Here is a 22,709-nt window from a genome sequence, read left to right as displayed (position 1 = left end):
AGTGGAACTGTGTGAAGTGGGTTTGGCACTAACAGCCATTCCTTTGAAATATTTTTAATCCTGTTTTTAAAAAATTATGACTTGGTTATTTTGCCACTTTAGACTGAAAAGCAGATTGGAACAGCCTCTGATTTCTTCCCTCCTTTTTTGATTTGCCCATGTGTTCTGAGTCCAGTATTGAGAAACTGTAGCTCCTCACTGTGCAAAACCACTTTTCTTTTAAGTTTCTTTATATTCTTCTGTCCGTTACTAATGCACTTGTATGGATTCTTAAGGAATTCTGTAATATGTGGAAATAATGATCTCGTTAAGATTCTTATCCCCCAAGTTTTCAACATCCATAAGGGGGAAAAATCCAACTTTATTAGATGGAATAGACGAATTAAGAAATGTTTACTTTGATAACAAGAGGCTCAGTGCTCACAAAGATTTTCTGGAAGGATATTCTTTAGTTAGAGTGCGTAATTTGACAACTTCAAAATAAAGGATAATATAATATGTTGATACATTTATTCACAGCTTCAGCTAAAATGGCATGATCAATGGCTTTAGCAAGTTTTAAATAATCTTCTGTCCATCCTTAGCAACAGATTTCTGTTAAGTAGGAGGATAAACTCAGTATGTGCTTACAAAAGTAGGAAAACTGCGTTTGTCTCAGATGACTGTGTGTAGTATCTTACATGTTTACATCTCCATTAGATTTACTGTAGCATGACTTTCTAGACTATGGGGTTGATTTAATAAATAAACAGTATATGGAGCAATTCTCTTGTAGGTCATTTTCCTGAATGTGTGATGCCAGCAAAGACCAACCTGATTTCCCTCTTTGATATCAAGGACTCAGTTGCTCCTATGAAGACTCCAAAAGATTCAGTAGGCATAGAAATGCGTTTTTCTTTTTCATGTTGTTTATGCTTGCGTTTTGTTGGTACTGCCTTCACATTTTTGATTAAGCTTTTACTGAATCCTTATCTATAATGACAGTTTAAATTTTCAGAAGATAAACTGAAGTGACATATACAGAAAAGTAATTTTTAAGTCGTACTAAACATTTCCAGCTTTAGATGCAGTTTAATCACATCTACAGTTTATGGAAAATGTACATCTGCAGTTCTCTAAGGAATGTTTCCTAATACCTTTAATGTTTATGATTGTACATAGGGAAGGTCTACATAATCCCTCTATGTTGGAAAGACCCTTCAATTTAAATTTATTAAAGATTACTTTCCCCTGTCAGGAGCAAAGTGTCACCTAAATCCAGTTCCCTCTTATGAAAGCGTGAGAATTTCTCCACTACTTGGGGTCTGTGCAAATCATCTGCACTACAAAAGAGCCCTGACTTCTTCCATTTTAGGAATCTGGGAAGGGTAAATATTTAGAAGTGCTGGCATAACAATAGCAGAAGTAGAAGGAAATTAAAATTTGGGATCCAGTGCTGAGACACATTTGGCTTAAGCCTTGGGTGAAAAAAACACAAGCTTTTTGGTAAATTGGTGAAATGTTACAATTTTTAACTTTGGAATACAGAATCAGCAGGAATCGTCTGTGTAGAATAAAACACCCAGTTTTGGAACTGTGTTCTTTTTGTTCTTCTTTACGTTTTTTGTTGGTTTTGGTTTAGATTTTTGGGGTTTTTTTGGTCAGACCAGAGTGTGTTGTTGTTTGGTCCCTTTCTGACAGGTTGCAGGAACTAATATTTCACTGAGCAAATACTAGCACTGTTAAGGGACCGGGGCTCTTTATGGAAGACAACTGCTGGGATGAGAACTTCTTAAATATAAAGCTCAGGGGCTGTAGGTTGAATGAATATACAAAGTAAACTAAAATTAATACCATGGCATAGAAATTGATTTAATTATAGGAACTATGGTGTTTAGGTTGCAAAGTAATTTGCTCTATAAAAGATTTTTTATAGAATCTCTTAGAGAGTTTTCAGCATCTGTTGTTTTCAACAGCTGTTTGATATTGAGCAGAAATATTAATCTGTTATCTGCATAGCAAGAAAAATGTATTCTTGATAAGTTCATTTGAGCTGGAGTAACTCTTTGGATATTAAAACCAGTTTGCCTAGTGTTTTTCAGTTATCTTTGGGAGATTTTTGGCACCATGTTCAAATACCTAAACGTGTCCAAAGACTGAAGTCTGTTTCTGCCAGAATTTGCCATGTGACTGACTTATGAGCCTATATAAGGACCATTATAGTAACTTAAGCTGATATTTGGCTTGTGTTTATGCAAGACAACTCCAAATAATACTTAAATTTAATTTTGAGCAATGCTGTATTTTTCAGAAAGAGACTATATAGAGTTGTCTGGATAAAGAGAACTGTACTTTTGGAAAGAAGTGTTTTGAAATTTGATTTCTATTTTTCATTAATTTAAAAGCTAAAACAAAAAATTGTGCATTTCATTGTAGAAGGAAATAGAGTTTAACCTCCACAGATAGGAGACTGCTTGGGTAGCTTTATCTGATGCCTCAGGGCTCTTAGCTCTCACTCAGCTTGCTTCAGGTTGTATGGGTCTTCATAAAAGGCAGGTTTCCAGTTAGTTCTATTGCAAAGTTGTCAAGCTTTACCATCACTGTTGTGTTTTAATAATATTTTTTTCATGTCCCTTCCTATAATTCTGATTTTTACAGTTTCCAGATAATTCAGCACAGCCCCTGACAGAGTTTGTTGAATTTTAGATCACCTAATACCTGAAGATTAGCAGAAGTTGCTCTGCAAAAGGTGCTGGACTCCTGAAATACAATATGAATTAATATTTGGAGATAGTTTAGACCACTCCAAGACTTCAGTGCCTCGGTTTCCTTGCAAATTTTCTCAGCATTTCGGTTACCCTACTTAAATTAATACTGTTACCGCTAAGTTTCTTTAGCAGGATGAGAAACATTTCAGTATTTAAATGCCTGTCCTTTCTTGGCTTATTCTTACTGAGAGTATTCTGCAAATTCTGAATTAAAGCAATGCAAAGAAATTCTTATTCCTGTGAGGTCATTTGCCCAACCTAGACACTGGAGAATGTGGTAATTTTTTTCAATTTAGACACCCAGTGCCAAGAGGAAGTGGAATAATACAACCGTACTCTCTACCACAAAGATGCAGAGACTAGCACAGCACGGAGCATGTTTGCTTTCTTTGTTCAGAATCAGATACGTCCTATACAAAAGGTAATACTGAATCTTAGAGTTGATTAATCAAGCTCTTTTTCCAGCCTTTTGCGTCTTTATCTGTTATGGGCATGTCTAGTTGCTGCATGAGATATATTAGTTATTAAAACAAAACCCCTTACAATAGTAAGCAGAAAAAAGGAATTACAAAGAGAACCAAATTAATAGTAAACTGGATTTTGACCAATAAACTTGCACTCTATGGTAGGTTAGTCTCTTAATTTAAAATCAGTATCAGTCTTCTTCAGATTCAAGGTCTGTGGCAACTGTGGAATTTTGGTAATAGTTCCGTGGAACTCATATGGAACTCAGGGTCAGTAGGATTCTATGATCTTTGCACAGTAGTGTTCCACTGATAAAATAAATCATAACAGAGCATGTTTTACATCTATTTAAGGCTTGTGAGACTATAAGAACTCTGTTAGGTTTCTGTTCAATAGTAATGAACAGGGCTCAGTTGTGACAGGTGACCCTCATTTGGTGTAAGACTTATCAGGACTATTTCATGGATGTTCCATTTCTTTCCCAGTAATTCAGTTATAGGCCCATTTTACCTATCAATTCTTTATGAACCAGCAGAATTCAAGGTGTTTATTTTACACTGTGTAAAAACAGACATTTTAAAATGGCTTTGGCTAGGTTGGAATGGCATTACTTCTGGGAGTTCTTGAAGTAACCTCTGACAAAGTAGATCAGAAGTTGGGAGAAACAGCAGAGATGAAGGCTTTCATTGCCTGTGGGAGGGGTGGAGAGCTTAGTGTAAGCAAATGTGACATCCAGTCACTCTGTGGCCCTGGCAGCCAGGCAAACTGGTATCCTGGGGAGTAGAGCTCTGCCCAGTGCTGCTCCTGCCAGCGCCCCAGTGTCCCAGCACCACACCAGTGTCTGCATATGCCCTGCAAAGCTGGGATATAATTGCTGGGCAGCTGTGTGATAACCTTGAGAAAGGGAAGACTTGGATTTAATACTGAAATGCAGCTGAAGGATTTCAAGCTGAGGTTTCTCACCAAGTAGTGGACTCTTCACTCCTCAGCTCTTTACTGGATTGGGATGAAGAGCATCCTTTATATTCCTAGGTGTGCAAAATTTACAGGACCAGAGCAACAGAGAGCACCAGTAAGAGAAACAGGACTTTATAATCTGGTGGTGAGGTCACTTCCTTGGAAGGTGGAAACACAGACTGGACTTTGAGGACTCTGTATGTACTTTACCTGAAACAGAGCACAGAGTTTACGAACTGTCTTGGAAGATTAAGCAGACCTAAGTGTAAAGTGGTGCACAATTTCTGTTTAAGGTGCTTCATCAATAATTGAGAAATGGTGCTAATAAACATAGAATGAAAGTAAGGTTTTTGTACATGTGGTTTCTTTTTTTTTCAGATGCTTGACATTGCAAAATTGATTCATTTCATAATAAAATTTTACGTGGTGAAAGCTTTTTTTAATCCTATTTTAAGCCTCTGTATAATCTTACTTTAAATATGCTAATCAAGCTATGGTTTGTGTACTTGCCAGAAAAATTATTCTTGATTTGCGTTATAGTTCAAAGAGAAATGAGCATATTTAAAATCAATAGAAATTCTACATCCACATCTGTGGATATAAAATGTTGATGTAATAGTGGTGCATGCCAAAACTCTTCTATTTCTCAGTTTATAACTTCAAAGTGGAGAAACGAAAATGTATTGTACTACACTGCATGACTGGATTAGGGTATTAAAGCAGGTTCTTTATTATGTTTACCTCTAATTTAGTTGGTTTCAAAAACTCAGTTGTTATTAGCTAAATTTACAGTGGCAGTTTTAGGTTTCTAGGAAGCTCCAGTGACCTCTGTAAAGAGGTAATTTAGTGAACCTGTCACTAATAATTTCATTCTGCAGCTAATAGTAATGGGTGTAACCCAGAAATTATGAACTGGGCCCCCCTTCCCTGAGGGAAATATTTCTTTCCACCTTTAAATATAAGGAGGAGTGAGCATAGGAAATTTAACGGAACCTGTTATTTTATTTTTATAATCATGAGGCTTTTGTGAAGTACTGTGCAGAATCAGTAATGTACAGCAGAGTTTTCCTTGAATTATCTCCTTCTAAAGCTTTTCACTGCTGCCATTTTAATGGAATACAGGTTTATCTGCCGTCACTCATATGTTTACCTGGAAACTAGCTCCCGATGGCTGTGGAATCTTTGTGGTGTGTTCTGTGCACAAGAAACCTGACTGCTCTCAGGCTGATAATCTGAAGAGCATTGATGTTCTTGCTCAGTGTTTACAGTGGCTGTGCAAGGAGCTCAGTACTGCAGCACTTGTGAGGAAAGTCATAGCAGATAATGATGTTTTTGAACTGTTGACTTTTTCTGAAAGAAGAAGTGCAGTCATTCAACAAGGAACATGGGAAAATGCCCATCAGTGCCTTTGCCAATTGTACCCCACTATGTTTTAGTATTGAATTAGAATACTTATTGGAGTTTACCAATTTTACTGAATGGGACTGCCTTGGTCTGCCTGGTCCCAGCTGCTGAACCAAATAGCTGCACCTGTGTGTCTCTCCCCAGAGACACTATTCAGTACCTGTGGTCACAGCTGGGCACGTGGGGGAAAGTCCGGGCACGTCCTGAGCTCCAGTGCTTGTGGCTGGAGCTTGCTGTTGATGTGAGGGTCATTCCTCAGGCCTTCCTGAGCTGGAGAAACCCTTGAGGTGAGGTGAAGAAGGAGTGCGTCCTGATGGAGAGTTTTTAATCCAGAGTTTTTATTTTGGGTCACATGGCCTCTGAATCCTGCAACAGCTCCAACAGACCTCCCGACCGTGTGGTCTGCTTGCCCTTTAACCTGGGGAGAGGGGCAGGGGAGAGAACACAGGGAGCACCAAGCAGGTATGGGGGGAGCGGATCTCAGGTGAGAGGGACACATGGGTGGGCCAGTGGCGCCCCAGGGGGTGGAGAGCATCTTTTGAACCTGCCAATCACTCAACGCTCTCCTTGGAATTTCTGCCCAGCAGGGATCAAGGGTGGGGAAAAGAGAGGTGATTGACAGCCCACCTGGGGAAGGAAACTTTAGGGAGAAACTAAGGGAACTGAGGCACACCATGACAGCACACCGCAACAAGTGCTAATCACTGACTTGTTTTCCATCTTGTCCTAATGAAAGTCCTTTATGTAGGGAACTGGAATTTCAGTTTGTGTTTTGAACACAGCCCTTTGTTTGTGCTTAGTTATTTTGTGAGAATTCAAAACTAGTTCAGCAATAACGTTTTGTACAGAAAAATCAGAGGCAGAGGTTGTGCATAATGCTTATCCCTATGATTTGCATATCTGCCTTTTTAGTTATGTTCTATATACTGCATGCTTTTTCTTAAGCATTTTTAAAACGTTTCTTTTTAGTCCTGTAAAGCCTGTTGCTTTTGCACTTTGTACTCTAATAAACACATTATACACATATGTTCTCATAAGTGAGCCTAAATCATCAGTGCCACTGAAAGAAAAGCATTGCCCCCATCTGGTTATCCTTACTTGCTGTAGCCACCATGCTCAAGCCAGCAAACAAGCTTGTGCAAGCATGTGGGGAGTTGAATTTAGAAAATTTTTTGGGATTAAAACTAATCTCTGAAGAGGAAGTGTGTGGGTGAACATGATAAGCACATGTTTGCATAATAGGCGCTTACCTCTTAAAATTGCCACCTAGCTCTGAAATTCTTTTTCCTCTGACCCTGGGCCAAGCATTCCAGGTTTCTTTCTCTCCCTTCCTCCCAGCCCACTTCCCCTTGATATGTGTGAGCAGTTTGCTCTCACCCCTGGTTTATACTGTGCCAGTAACCAAGGAGCTCAGAGTCATTCACCGTGCACAAAGTGTTGGTCCTGCCCAGCAACTGACACTCAGCTGTACTGGAAAGGTGGAAGGAATGCTGGCTGGTATTACAGTCTCTTCTAATGCGTAGCAGCAACTCTGTGTACCTTTGAGTACTGTGACCAGATCATGTGATAGTTTTTTTTGTCCACTGTGAGGAAAAACATGGATGTGTCATACAAGTATGAAGAACAAGTCATGCGAAATTCAGTGGGATGGTTCCCTCAAGGTTAGATTATTTTTGGCATTGTTTCTAAAGTAAGCTCTTTGAGAAAGATTTTTTTTTTTTTTTTTTTGCTAGTAGAGTTGTACTTGTTTTGGAAAGGGTATATGCAAAGATTAATATCTTTTGACAAATGAAGCAACCTTACTGAGGCTGGTCTTTTTTTTTAGTAGCTGGGCTGTGAGTTCTTGCTGGGAAGGTCAGTACATTTTGCGTGCATTGCTCTTTAAAATGATATCTGCCAGTGACTCTTAAATCTGTAGACTAAACAAGGCTGTTCTGTGAAGTAAGATTTAAAATTATAAAAAGAATATTCAGTTTTAATATCTGAACACTTGCTATAAAGGTTCAGTGGATTGGTAGTTAACAGGTTTCTCAATTTCATTAAAATTGCCAATGCCCGTGCCCTGGAACAAGTACGTGGTGCAATTGAGGGAGCTGGAAAGGAGTGAATTGCAAAGGGACCAAATTTCCCTTGGAGCCATGGAACGGCTGTGCAGCTGCTGCTGCCTGAGGCTGCCGGGAATCTTCCACAGCTGCTGTTTCCTTGTCTCCATGTCTGATATGGAGGTGCTTTGCTGGTGTTAACTTTGTACAGCTGTGGTACTGCTGGCATATACTCAGGCACTCCTCTTTGCCAGGTTATAAAAAAAAAAGCCAACTGCATAGTTGTAGTCTCTAATGACCAACACTGACTAGTGTTCTCTCAATTCTCATAGCCTGGCTTCCTTTGCAGACTGCTATGAGTCTTGCTGCTTCAGAATCCTGATCCTCAAATCCTGGGTATGGAAAGATACTGTACTCCTAAATACATTTCAGCAGCTGAGCCTCTTTAGATTCCTTAATTCTTGTGTGAAGAGCTGATACTAGACAGTAGAGAACCAAATCCTGTTCCAAAGAATCTCCTTGAAACTGAGCATGTGTAGCCTGTTCAGTAATTTGATAAAATGGTAAAATCAATATTGTCTGACTGAATTTCTACATACATCACAGAATGTATAAAGTAATCTAGACAAAGTATTCTCTTGAAGAGAAGATGGTACCTCCATCTTTAAGTAGGTATCCAGCTGTATTTATTGAATGTAAATCTCAAGAGGTACCCTTAAGCTTGAAAAGCACTCAAGTACGTCACCTTAGATATTGTGGTCAATACTAGGTCATCTTCTGCATAAAAATCTGGTCTGTTAAATGGACCTCATGCAGAGAAGTAATTTATGTGGGTTTGTATTACAACTGTAATGCAATGTTTCTGTACCTTGTGCTTTTCTAAAGGATTTTTTTGAGTCAAGCATTGATCAAGAAGGTTTGCAATTGCAGTTTTGTACTGACAACACAAGTTTTGTACTGTACAGTCAGAACTGCACGGCTCCAGGGAACCTGTGCACAGTAGGAAACGCCAGATCAGTTTTTTGAGAAGACACGCCTCACAACCCTTGGTCATAATACAAAAGGAATAGAGATAGCATAGAAGAATCCATAGGGGAATGTTACGTAGGTGTTTGGTAGTTTAGACTTGTCTCAAGGTTTTTCCCATAGAGTAGCAGATCAAATGGAAGCATATCGAACTTGGTGAATAGTTTTGGAAATTATGTGACTGGCATAATTGGCAATAACTGTATTTTAGTCTAAGTAGTGTGAAATCAGGGGCTTCTGCAAAACTCTGACATCTCCTTCTAAAGCCACAGAGGCTGAGACTCTGAACAGTCAAGTTCTTGATTTATCTGAATGTATGAGGAATTCCCAGGCTCACGTCTGTTTGCTAGGAGACAGCCAGAAAAGATTGACTTCACATTGCAGGGGCTGTGTTTGGGTAAGCCTGTGGCAGGCAAGCAGCCTGGTGAGCAAATACTGAGGTTGTGCTCAAACACCATTTTCTCCTGCCTTGTCTGTCAGGCCTTCCTTAGTGTGTAAGTAAAGCTCACTTCAAATAAAAGGTCCTCTCTGGGCTCTGGCAATGCTTATTTACTCCAAACACTTAGATCTCTTTTTTTTTTTTTTCTGGGGAAAAAAAAATATTAGCTCTGGTGCTTATTCCACTTTCCTAATGAAGAAAGGTGAAGGTGTGATATTGGTTGAGCACAAAGGGAGGGGGAGCTCTTTTATGTATTGTTTGAAGGTTTTGGCAGCTAATTTTGAAAATCTTAAAAAATAACAAAAAGGCTGCTAGGGATTTCCTCTCCTGTTAGTTTTACTAAGCCAAGGGAGCTAGGCTACGCTGAAGGTTGAACATGCAATAGGTACAAGAAATGTTTTAGAAATATTTCAGAATTGCCATTGTTACCTGGTTTACTCTTAAATTAATAGCAAGAACCTTCTACTTAGCTCTGTAAGTGAATGAAGTGAACAGCAAAATGAATGTGATATCTGCAACATAAAAGTTTATTTTGCACACAGCTGTTAATATTGCATAAGCATTATATGGCAATACTTATGCAGTTGTGTTAAATATGGATGTTACCTTTTTAGTTTCCCTAAATTAATTTCAAAACAGTTGTCCCTATCTTAAAAATAATTGATATCTTTTGAAAGAATCCCATACATTGCAAGACTTTTCTGTTTCCTGAACTAAGAATATGAATCTGAAAAAAGTGACATTTCCTTTGCTTCCCTAACTGAAATGGAAATAGTGGTACTTGTGGTTTCTGGACTGTTGCCATATGAATTTCTCTAAATGATGGGACAAATACAGTTCTTTGTTATTTCTTTGATTACAGACAAGTTAATGTGTGGTTATTAAAACAATATTAGTAAAATACATTTTTCCTGCCATGGAAAAAGAATTACACTGCAATAGTCGCTTTCACTGCCATCATGCTGGTGGTTGTAATTTAAGTGCTGGTGTTGTACAAGGGGTAGAATTACTGCTTTTATGTCACTTGTTTATTTTATGTTCGGATAAAGCATTCTGTTAGTTTTTCCCCCTAGTCAGTCTGGACTGTTTTACCAGTGACATTATACATGTGTGCACTTACATAAGATACATTTAAGTTTAGTTACTTCATAGTGGAAAAAGTACACCTGTGAGAAAGGAATGTGAATGAGAAAATATAACTGTGTGTAAACATGTTTATGCAGCTGCATTTTAATGCAACTTACTATTGGAGCTGTTGAGAGAATGAAACTCTGTTTAGAGAATGAAACTTTTACAGCTGAAGACAAGCTATTAAAAGCTCCTGTAAAACATTGTAAGCTGTAGATAAATCAAAAATATAGATATTCAATTCTGCTTTCAGATTTATTTGGTTTTTTTTACAAGTTTTCTTCATATTAGTATCTGAAAACTATTTGAGATGCTAATAAAACTATTTAATAAACTTTCCATATTAAAGCTTTTTTTCAGAGAATTAAATCTAATGTTTTCTTCTGTTTTTCACAGTTAATACACAACTTTACACAGTTAATACACAAATAATTTCATCCAATGTGGGGAATTTTAAAACTTAATCGCTTTTCAAGGCTTTTTGTGTGATGTGGGACTTGAGTTACTGTGGAACCTCAAATATGCATTTCAGTACATGTGGTTTGGAAACATGGAGAGTAAAAGGTTTATGTCTGTTAGATGTCCACCAAAAAAAAAGTCATTAAATCTATATTAGTATTTCTGTTCTGTAAGTAGATAAAACAAGGTAGTCTTATATGTCATAAAACTCAGCCTTCACATGTAAAATCTCAGAATCTCAATGAAAAAAAGTTAGGGAAATGCTGACAGTGACTTGTTACAGTTGGGAGAAGAGGCAAGGCTGTAAAATGTCATTATCATTCTTTGAGAACTTCTTAAATCAATAAAGGCCAAAAATCAATAAAGGAAATAGTTTAGAATCAGGCTGTATTTGTTTGCAGAATCATACTGAACTAACTTTTTCATTACACTAGGGACTGAGAAGACATTGTTCTAGGCACTTCATGGACAATGAAAGACCCTCTTCACCCCCAGAAATTTATTTCTGTGCTTTGACTTCCAGTGTTATTTAAGCTGATGTGGCCTTAAGTGCCCAGTTTCCAGCATATTAAAAAGAATATGTTGGTATCTGGTTTATTGAATGTAGTGTGTGGAGTTTAAATTTTCAAATCCAAGCCAGATGTCCTTTGCATATCTTAACCCCAAAACAAGCAAACAAACCAAAGCCCAAAAAACAACCACAAGGAATAGAGCATGAACAGTGAGCATGTCTGGACTTCTCCCCTGTCACTAGTGCTGCAGAAAGACTGCTTTGCAAGGTCTAAAGATTTTTCAGCCTGTAAACTCACTCAATTCTCAGCCTTTCTCCAGGTTATCCATTATGAAAGATTTTGTGATAAAGTCTAGATGAGTGGAAGCTGGAGAAGGACTGTCAATTTACTTCATGTCCTCTATTGATCAGACAATGTTTCATCTTTGTGGAGGCAGCAGTCTGTAAGTAGAGGAGTCTGTAAGTGTACTTAAGGCTTCTGCCATAGGTATATGATGATACTGTATCGGGGTTCGATGTTACTTGTCTCTGCCCCAATAAGGGAGAGGTGGTTCTGGGCAGGCCGCACTTCGAAGGACGAGTCTGGACTCTTGAGTTTTCGGTCTTCAATCGTGTTTATTATTTCCTATCTACAAAGTTTTCTGTCTGCCCAGCCGAGGTCTGATCAGCAAGGCAGCCCAAAGCACTCTGCCCTGCCCACGGGGCGGCTGTGTCTTTTATAGTGAAAACTACGTATAATATATTTACCTTTATTTCCAATACTTTTCACCCTTGTTAACAAGTGCAACTTCACCATGAACAAATCCACACGTGCCAGCATCATCCTGAACATGGATGCCAAGGAGAAGAAAGAAGAAGGACAGGGCATGCCCAAATACCTCCATCTTGGGACTCCTGACCCCCATGTACAGGATTCCAAACCCCCCTGTACAATGCTCTCAAATCTATGTTTCACCCTGTGAACATATCATCCCTGCACCATTCAAACCTGAGGATTTCTCATTTCCTCATACACAGATGACACATCCCTAGAAGGGTCAAAGTCAAGCCACCAGACACTTTTGGCAACATTCCAAGACCTCCGAGCCCTCCAAGGGTTCTCTCGGTAGCTCTGGGCATCCAGAGGGATGTGCTGAGTTCCCACAATATTGAATCAGTTTTGCTTGTAGTATGACCTGTAATTATAAGAAGGTCTGTCTTCTACACTTCCAGGGGAAGAATAAAGTGTATAGAAGAATACCAGTGTATGAGGATGCAGATTTTAATACCTTGATTTTCAGTCACTGCATTTTCTTCATCCTGTATCACAAATAAATAAACCTACAGATTGACATGCCAGATTTTCATTGCTGGCTACTTTTGTTTTTATAATTTGCAATATTTTCTTTCTTCTCTGTATGGGTAACAGAGGTTGTAAATTAATTCCAATGTTCAGAGGCTTCCAAATGCCAATTTTGAGAGTTTCCAACTTCATTTCCTTATGGACAGAGGTATTCTCTTTTCAGGTTCAGTTTATGCTTAGGAGCAGACAGCTCACTTTGGCGTGGCTGCAGTCTCAGTCCACTCTGTGTCTGTGCCTTATGTTTCTGGACCCAAGAACACTTGGGAACACCGTGTAGGCTCTTAGATCTCTCTACAGATTGTCAGGTGTGAAGATCAGTGCCAGTCTGGACCTTGTAATCTCTGATGGATCCAGCTGACTCAGCCCAATTAGCTTCTCAGTGCAGTGCTGGCATGTCCCAGGTGCTGCTAGAAGCTGGAAGTGTCTGGTCTGTGCCCTGTGTGCCTCTGAGTAATTAAAAGTAGGCACTGCTACATTCGTATTACCTCAAGTGTTGCACAATAATCTATTTTAGTATGAAAAGTAGTAAATTAATGGTTGGTTCCTAACAACCAATATTTTTCCTGTTATGTTGTTTATTTTAAAAGGCATTTGGTAAATTGCCTACTGCAAGCACTTTGCTATGGCATCTAAAAGGCAACAGAGACTTTTGCATCCAAGAAAAAAAGACCCACCAGTCAGGAAATTCTGGAGGTGGATAGGAATTGTAATAAAAATTCAATGTAGCTGTAATAAAATATGTGCAGAGTACATGTGCCACGTGCAGAACTCATTTTGTCATTTTAACCTCTAATTGGCTCTTTTATTCCATATACCCTTATTCTCCCCAGTTCATTAGCAATTCATCAGAATTTCTACAGTACCTCTTGTGCCTTCTGTTTGGCTTTCAAAGATTTTGGAAGACTCTGCACTTTTTTCCTGAGCACTTGCTGAGTCCATCACCCATTTGTCCCCAGAACACCCAAGACTTCCACTGGCTCTCTTACTAACAGGCAATGTTCAAAGTCTTTCAGCTTCTTCTGGAGCTCTCTTTGGAAGAGTGACACTGACAAGAAGAGCCTATGATTAAAGTCATATTAAGCTCAGAGAAGCAGATGAGGGCATCCAGGCAGGAAAGGGTACAAGGTACAGCTGCACCTCCTGTGGTGGAAGGGTGGCAGCTTAGTCACAGCCCTTGATCAGGGACAGACAGAGATCGGAGAAGTGGCTGGCACTCAGTGGCATTGCCTGATGTCTTCAGTTTAGGAGAGGCTATGAAAGGGTCATGGCCAAGTACTGCAGCTCTTTGTATCTTGTTTGAAGAGAGAAAACTTGATGCATTACAACACTCTATCCTGCTTTGGAAATACAAGCTTCAGTTTTTTAGGCTCATTTTCTTACACAGACTACAGCTCCTTTGAGTCTCTACCACAGTTATCTTCATAATCTTTTTCCGAAGTACTGTATACATAAATCTGGGAAATGTATTAGTCTTTTTACTACTATTTGATTTTATTAAGTATACTGTGAAAAATGTTATTTTAAAATCTCAATAAAAAAAACATGATTTATGATAGAAAAATAGACAAAGCATCTCTTACAATATCTAAGTTAAAGAGTTTTTCTTTGCCTGAACAATCAAAGTACTTGTAAAATGCATTGGCAGATCCATATACCTATGGACAGAGCTTCCTGATGCATTGAGGATCATTTTCAGTTAAACCAAGGCTGAATTAGTAGTGCAGATGTCCTCCAGATTCCCTCCATAGATGCATTTCCAGGCAGTGAATAGCATACTTTATAGGATAAACTCATTTATCCTCTCAAGGCTTCCACAGATCAAATCTGACATTCCTGGTCTGCCTTTAGTCACTCTTAAGTTCTTCCGTCCTTTTTCACTGGACCTGCTTTCCATATGCTGTAGGGCTCAGTTGTATTTTTTAATCACTTGCAAATAAACAAGTCAGCATTTTTCTGCTATTGCTGGAGATGAAAGGTGGGATAAGTAGCAACATTAGAAGTGATGCAGAAGGGGATGTTAAAGGGTGGATGATGGAAATGTCCAAACCAGGAATATGTTGGGGGGACCCAGGGCAAACAAGGCTCTGCAGGGCCTAAGTGTACCATGGGGAAAAGGTTTCTCAGCACTTAGTGTTGAGTTTGATTTTCAGATACTGTAAGGACAATAATCTACTACAAGGCTGTAATTCAAATATATTATACACTATTTAAATCCACAAATACTTTTTATTAAGAATATCTCTGAACATGCATTATACATTTGTTTTACTGTCACCCTTGTGAACAAAGTATCTGCATTACATTTATGTGCTGAGAAACTAACACTATTTTCTGCAGTACATATAATCTTAAGAGTCTTAGTAGACTGTAATCCTTTAGATTTTTATAGTCCTTTTCCTCCTAGATAAAAAAGCAGTTGGCAAATATGTGCCTCTTGTCATTTCTTTGCATTAGTTAGCAAATGCAAGGGACAAAGTATCTGCAGTGAACTGATACACAGTAGTATTTACACATTTCAGAAATATTTTTATTAATAGATGTTTTTCAAAAATACGTTGAGCTGTATGACTTTGGAAAAGTAACTTTGAGATTATTCTTTTGGTGCTTCCAGGCTATATTATGTGTTTTAGATATTCAGAAAGTGAATGCTGTATTGCCATCCTACTTTCATTTTGTATTATGGTTACCTGCTGTGTAGTAATGCTGTTTTGGTTAATAAATAGATTTGAGCAAAATACATTTCTTACGTAAAATCTGTCCTAGATCATTAACACTGAATGGTTCTACCTTGGATAGAAAACAAGTTTTCTCTTAGAGACTCCATTAATGTTAGAAAAATTACGTTCTAGATGGGATGCTGATGGTGTGGGGGAGCTGTAGATGGCAGCTGATGCCAGTGAAATTTCCCAGTTTAAGCTCAGTGTCAAGGAAGACAGGTTTAACAAAAAAAAAAAAGTTTCCCCTTAGAAGTGGGGAAGCAGCAGAGTTTCTCACCACCTGTTAAAGACCAGATCCAATTAGCAGAAAGAGCTGCCTTGTGTAAAAACTTGTATCACAATTAGAATGCATAATTCTAAGGTCACACTAAGGAAAATTGATCTTCAGTGTTTCCTTTGGTTAAATCTTTTGCTTTACAAAGAGTAAAGGTGTTTATAGATGAGAAATAAGTTTTGCTCCAACCAGTTCAACTTGACCCTGAAATCAGAGCTCCTGTATTTCAATAGAGAATAAGGAGAGCACTTCTAAAAGCTAGTCAGACGCCTGTGAATTGTGATCTACTTTGGATTTAGAGAGACTGATTCACAAGATCTGCCCCAGGAAGATGCCAGTTCTGAGATTTGTTATCTGAGATACACAGAGCTGAGGAAAAACCAGGAGTCAGCTCCCAAACGTAATATCCTAGTAAACCACAGATTGAGACCTGTTTGTAGCACTTCTTCTGCTAGGATTTTAAGCTCCTCATAGAACACCTCTGCTAAGTGAGCAAGTACCATATTCCCCACGTTAATACCTAGAACTGGAGTTTTAACTCTCTCCAGACTTTGGTAATCTCTATTTTTTCATTTTGAGTTGTGAACCATGAAATTTTCAGTTTTTCACAGTAATAGTCTTTAAAAATTATGTTTGTCTTTATAAAGTCTTACAAAGAATTGTTATCTGAGACGCATGTGGAGATGAGCTGCAGGTCCTCAAATACTCCTCTATGGCTGAAGCTTTTTTAGGTACAAATACCGTAAAATCTGGTGGGGTAAAGGCCCTTAAATCCCAGTAGGTATTCTGTTGCTGGAGACCTGTTGGAGATTTGTAGCCACACACCAATATTTGGCCTGACAGCTAAAGGATGAAGTAAGAGCTTGGTGCTTGGGGGGTGGGGAAAGCCCTTGCCAGGAGCTAATGAGGGCTGAAGTGATTTTGAAAAGCACTCCAAATGAGCCCCGGAGCTGTTTTCAGTCTCCCGCCTTCCTCGGCTCTTTCCCTTTGCAGAAGCTGGTGCTAAGGCAGTGCCACTCGGCATCTCCAAGTGGAGAGTCTGACGCACAGCCCCGGTGGGCGCGGGCAAGTGAGGTGGCAGCGCTCCACTCGACCCCGCCGCCCAAACACGTTCTGAGGGGGCTGGGAGCGAGGGCGGGGAGCGGCCCGGGGCTCCCGCGGCAGCAGCAGGAGCAGGGAGGAGCAGCCGGGCGCTGCCAGAGTTCGGACCTGTCGCGGGGAGGGGCGGCCCTGGCTCCCGGCGCTCCCCGCTCGGGGCCAGTGTTGGGGAGAGCGGGGCAGCGGCTCCGGCTGCGGAGAGAGCGGGCTCGGAGCCGAGGGATACCTGGATTGAGAGCGGGCTGCCGCCTCCTTCCTGCCCATCTGTCCCGATTTGCGGCTGGTGAGTGGCGAGAGCTGCGTCCCGTTGGGTCGCTTCAGACCTGGCCGTGCCTTCAGAAAGCGCGGGAATGGAGATTAAACTCCCTATTTATTGCGTTATTTACCCTGCAATGCTACTCTGTAATGTAAGTGGGCTCCTGTGATTGTGAGAGACTTTTCAGCTGGGTAGAAATGCAGGGGAGCTTAGCACAGGACCCCGCCAGCGCTGAAGAGCCTGGTGAGAAAGCAAACCCTCCCCCGCCTCGAGATCCGGCTCTCTTGGGGCAGATGCGCTGTGATGAAAGTGCTCTACGAGGTTTATCATTTGACCTTCAGAGCACGGCTCAGCGAATGGGAGACTTAAAACCCACTCACGCTTGGAAAATGAAGCGGGGAGGGGGGGAAACCAAACAGCTCCCGTGTTTAGCTTTCAAAGAAAATTATTGCTGGACTGATAGTGCAGAAGTGCTTTGCTAAGTTTTCTGTAGCCAAATGTAAAAATGTTCTGTGTTTTATCAAATAGGTGTGACTACCAGTGTGTACCTGCCTGATGTGCCTTGACGGTCTCACTGATTCTTTGTCTTCTTTATTGTACTGTAGAGGAAGATTACATTAGTGTGCCTATTAAAATACGAAGAAAAATGCTAATATTAGTAATAATTCTTGTTACTATGTTACTATGTTCAAACACAGCCTTTAAATTTGGACAGAAAACAAAAAGATTCTAAGCAGGTGGTGGAGAGGTTTCCTAACCTCTTACATAACATTTATGTAGCCAGGGTGATGGTAGGTATAGCTGGGGCTGTACTTCAAAGTGTTGCTTTTGTGTCCCTTTACAGCTGTAATAATTTCAGTATTAGTCCCACAGCATAATGAAGAAAAACCTGTGGAACTGTCAATGCAAATAACTCTTTTTACAGCCAGAAAGAGCCATGTTTTGAAGCTTTTTTGGGCTTTAATACATTTTCTTCCATTTTCCCTACATAAATATGTTTTTTTTCCCTCTTTTAAAATTAAAACTTTAGAATCCTACAAAACTTCTGGAAGAGAATTCAGATCTCCTTGTTGTTGCTTCTATCTGTAGTCTGATTATATCTATTGTAAATTTTGACTTTGACAAGACTTTGTAGTTAAAGCACTGCCATTGATTTCTGTAGTTGAAGCCCTGCAAATTATTTCTGGAAATGATCTGCTGTTGCTTCATTCTCTGTGCCAGAAGTAACTTTAGCTTAAAAGCAAAGGAAAATCTGTTTCTGAGGGTCTGAAGAACCCTGGTTTTCCCATCCTTTGCAGTATTTCCCAGCTCCCTCGCCGCATAGCTGTCGCTGGTGGGCCGGTTCTTTTGCCAGTTTGGCAACACTGGTTGCCAGGGCCCATCTGTATGTGAGCTGTGCTGCTGGCATGGTGACATGTGGAAACTCCCTGACACAGGAATTGCAGTTCCCGAGCTGCACAGGAAATGAACTTATGGAGTCTCAGGTTCAGGACAGGACAGCTTCAAAGCCTTGCAGGCTGTGGAGAGGGATGGCAGGGACAGCTATTTCTCAGAACCTTTGCAGGAGGGGAAATTCCCCCTCTACAAGCCTCTTCTGCTTCGTAATTGTCTGCTAACTACTACCTCATGGAACAAGGACTTAGATTGCTGAAAATCTGCTTGTTAATAGGGTGACATTAGTTGACAATATGGGTATTTATAGACTGTGCAGAAAACACACTGACCATAATGGCATTTCTCAAAAATAGGAACTGTGTTGTACCAATTCACAAAGTGAAATGGCTGCATTAATAAATATATTAGGTAAATTTGCTCATTGATGAAATAAGAATTTGAGACTTCCTGAAGCTGAAATGCTTATATTTAATGTACTTGAAATACCTGGGAGGAGAAAAGGAGAGCACAGGGATGGCTTGTTCTGGGAAGTGCCTGTATTTTGTGCAGAGAAAGCTTTTCAGGGAAGACGTAGGGGTTAACAACTGAAATGAAAGAGCAAGAATTGAGGTATAGAGAGAAACCAAGGACCACATATGATGGCATTGGAGTAAGACCTGGAGAATTTGAAAAATATCTAGCTGGGAGCCAAAATGGAGATCAACAACCATGAAACACTAAAAAGCAGTTTGACTTGCTAAAGACCATTGCAGTGATAGATAAGTAGACATCTCCTATGAACCCCAGTATCAAACACCAGGCACCACCTGTTACTTCTCTGGGCACAGAGAAAAAGCAAAGATACAAAGAATTCTGGTAATGTGAAGGAGGAGCAAATCCTCCTTTAGAGTGGCTCTGCACTGGCTGTCACAGCAGAGGAAGGCTGGAGAGTATTTAACTGAGTTTACAGACTGTAAGACTGTTGGCCACGTTGGAGAACTTCAGCGTCTTAAAGGACTGCAAGGCCATTATGGTATTTCATCTGGAAGGAACCTTACCAATTAGCACTGGGATTGTTAAATGGTGCTTATTTTAGAAATGCACTGCTTCTAGAATCCAGCTGGTTTAGATGAATTTTAATATGAAAGATATTTTTGTTACTTTGGACATTGTGTTTCTCTCAGAACTATGATGCTTTGTAGCTGGCAGGTCTGCGAAGTCTGTAAAGCCTGGGCTGATTCATCTGGTTGAGTGGTGCAATGCAGTCAGCTGAAAAGCTGTAGATAACTTTGAAATGAAATTTGAATTTTTTTCCTACCTTAAATGAAAAATCTAAAGTCTTACAACAGTTTAGTTTTAATTTTGTGCAAGTTACAGATTTTGGGTACTTTTTTTTCCTGTGTGGTTAAAACAGTCTTCAACACTTGGCTGTTCTCTGTTGTCTTCTAAAAATCTATAAATTATCTGTACTAATGTATTAGGTTATACTAAATTTCCACTATGTCATTCTCTCCTGGATTTGCACTTCTATCATTCCCAACTGAAGGCATTCTGAGTCCAGATGGGATTTGTTGAACCAATGTTTTTTTTAAGTCTAGTTGGATTTTTTTTGGTTTTTTTTTTTTATTTTTCAGAAACTTAAATCAAGGAAAAATTCTTTCAGTTGCAGCCAAAGGAACAGGTGAACTTAATCCAAGTTTTAAAAGAACATGCTAGCTGGGGAACACCAAATCCCGCATAGTTTGTGTGGTACAGCATTACTTTATTTCCTGAAGGGCTTGCAATGCTTGTCTACTGGGTGAGATGTGTTCACTGTTAGCTCTACAAATAACAGATGGATTATGTTATGTAGGGACTTACTGTTATGAAGTAGACCATGGTACATTCCAGATGTTATGCTCTTCCAGGAGTTGTTTTGAGCTGCATGGCTCAAGTCCTTTCTGAGCAGTTACTGATATCAAGAGTGCAGTAATTAAAGACAATTCTGGTTTTCTTCTCTTAGCAGTCCAGCTGGCATAATTTCTACAGAGATGATCACATTTAAAATACCCTGTGTCCAGCTAGAGACGTGGGATGTATTAAACGTGTAGATTAACACTTTTTCTAATTGTATTTAATCTTCTATTAAATATGGCTGCCTGCATTAGAACCTGTATTTTCTACCACTTTATTATTCAGGCTACCTGTCCACTGCTTCAGAGCTTTTAGGTGTAAATTTTTATAAGTCTGAAACCCCCACTCTACTGGAGAATGCCAGGTCCTAAAGCAGTCTGATGCGTGCAGCAAAAATAAACTTCAACATTGAAAGAATTCAGAATTCTCAAAGACTAAATTTTCGAAGATTCCTATTTTTAGATTTTTTTTTTCATGGTCAGCATGTTCTTAGATTTCCCATCCCATGTCATATTAAAAAGCTTACTATGCTTTTACTTGTGACTTAATTTGCTTATTTATTCATCCTCTAAGGAAAAGACTCTCAGTTAACTATTTCATTGGGCCATTGTTACATCTCTCTAAGTTCCCAGTCACTGCAATTATGGCAGAGGAGACAAAATGCAATGGAGAGTTAAGAATATATTTTGGTGTGACAGCTGCAGGTGAAGTTTTGCTGTCAGTGGATTTACAGCCACTTCTGTAAAAAGGGACATAAATGAAGTACCATAGTACAGAAGTTTTAATCCCTCAAGCATGAGTGAAACAAAACTCAGATGACATTAGCCTGGTCAAATTCAATGACTCAAAATAGAAAAGTTACCAAACCAAATTAAAATGTACAGCCCAGCTCACATTCTAGAGAATTGGTTTGAGTCCCAGTTCTTCATAGCTGTGACTGAATAAAATATTTAATCAGTTGGCTACCTTAGCATGCAAAGTACTCTTGCTTCAATGTGCCATTGAAAGAGCTTAAATGCAAGCAGGTGCTTGCATTGCCTCTCTAAAAGAGTCCATAAAAATGAACAGAACTCAAGAGTTCCTCAAGGCTTAAGAAAAAATAATTAATTAGCTCTGTCTGTTAAAATTTTAATGTTTGAAATGGTTCATGAATTGCTTGTTCAACAGGAGAACAAAGGCAGAATTATATATTGTGGTACTGAGGATCTTTTCTTCAAATTTAGTAGTTCTAAAACATTTCTGAACAAAAGGTACTCAGGTAGCTAATTACATCTATGGAAAACAAAGTGTTTATCTTTGATTGTATGAAATGGAGGCTGCTGAGCTGTCTGGACAAAAGTTAAAATTGCCCTGTCAGTGTTCTGAAGGGCACAGCTGCTGTGGGCATGAGGTTGCGCATCTGTGTTTGGCACAGAGATGTGTGGTTTCCTTCATGAAGTGGTTGAAAACAGCTACTAAAAATTAATGTTGCAAGTGTCCTGGCTTTAAAGCAAAAGGATGTGTGTCTGTCTTCCTGAAATATCACATATTTGCAGTCTCTCTGTCTCTTCTGTTCAGTTATTACTGTAGACAGTAACTTTGAGAAGTGTACAGCAGTTTCAAGTGATGATATGGATGGGTCCAACTAACTTAGAAACAAATGGAACAGTATCACTGTGCAGCCTATCTCTTATGTGAGTGAATGTAAAAATAAGCAGCCAGAAATTCCAAAAATGCTGCCAGACACCTGGAGAGGAGCTTTCTCTGCCTCAGGGTCCAGTTCTCACTGAGGTTTGATGTCATCTGCAGTGTGAGAGAAAACCAGACTCTGATACATGGTGGAATTTCACATAACTAATATATCTCTTCAGACCAAACTGAAGTTTAGCCAGCCTCTTGAATTTGCTCTCTCTGCTCAGCAGAAAATCCTCCTTGGGCTTGACTTTCCTGGGCCAGGAGAGGGGGTACCCAGCAGGAATGCGTGGAATTGAAGGCTGGAAAAATTTGCTTGTCAAGCAGCACATTCTCCTGTTCTGAGTGGGTATCTAAATGAAAGTGATTTCCTAGGGCATCTGGCTCTGCACATGATCTAGAACAAATAGCACAGGATTAATTTTCGTTTCAGAAGTGGAGGATTTAGCTGTGTCTCAGGGAGATGCTACACGGAGGGCTGCCAGAAGGAGCATTCCAGCTGGCAAATCACTTTGCTCAGAATTAGCATTCAGGCAATTAAATAGCTCAACTGTCTGGGCAGGCTTAGCTCTCTGAGTACTCAGCAAAGGTATCAGGGAAGAAAATTAGTTAGAAACTTCCTTGCTTGTCTGCTTTAATCTATGTCTGTTGTGTCTCTCTGCAAAATTCAATGTCTGTAATGCAAGCCTTGCAATTTGAACTTGCAATGCCGTTAATTAAATATGGTATTAAAAATTCAAAGCGGTTGTAATTAACTGATTCTGTTTTTTCAGCAAGTGTTGATTTATTATTCTAAGTAGCATATAATTAGTGTTTTTCATGCTCTTTACTCTCCTCCCTCCCCCACAGTCATGTAAATTGGATAGCAAACTCTTATCTGAGTGTGGTGTTTGACCTTTCATGTTA

At 39.5% G+C, this 22,709-nt stretch overlaps 1 protein-coding gene across 9 annotated transcripts in view; it reads left to right on the top strand.

Annotated features, from left to right (window-relative positions):
• DISP1 (dispatched RND transporter family member 1) overlaps positions 1 to 22,709 on the top strand; it is an 89,817-nt gene that overhangs the window by 32,530 nt on the left and 34,578 nt on the right. The window contains exons 1-2 of one of the 9 annotated variants that reach the window (XM_039705819.1): positions 16,714 to 16,892; positions 22,034 to 22,148. The exons of 7 other annotated variants lie outside the window; for them this stretch is intronic. The gene's annotated coding sequence lies outside the window, so the exon portion shown is untranslated. Of the gene's footprint in view, positions 1 to 16,713; positions 16,893 to 22,033; positions 22,149 to 22,709 lie in introns of those variants that run through there. One more of the 9 variants, XM_039705818.1, reaches the window with a different exon arrangement.

The sequence above is a fragment of the Passer montanus genome, unplaced genomic scaffold (assembly GCF_014805655.1).
Source record: "Passer montanus isolate IOZ18808 unplaced genomic scaffold, ASM1480565v1 scaffold185, whole genome shotgun sequence".
NCBI classification, from domain to species: Eukaryota; Metazoa; Chordata; class Aves; order Passeriformes; family Passeridae; genus Passer; species Passer montanus.
Note: the sequence above shows the minus strand (reverse complement) of the source record. Positions and strands in the feature narration are given on the sequence as shown.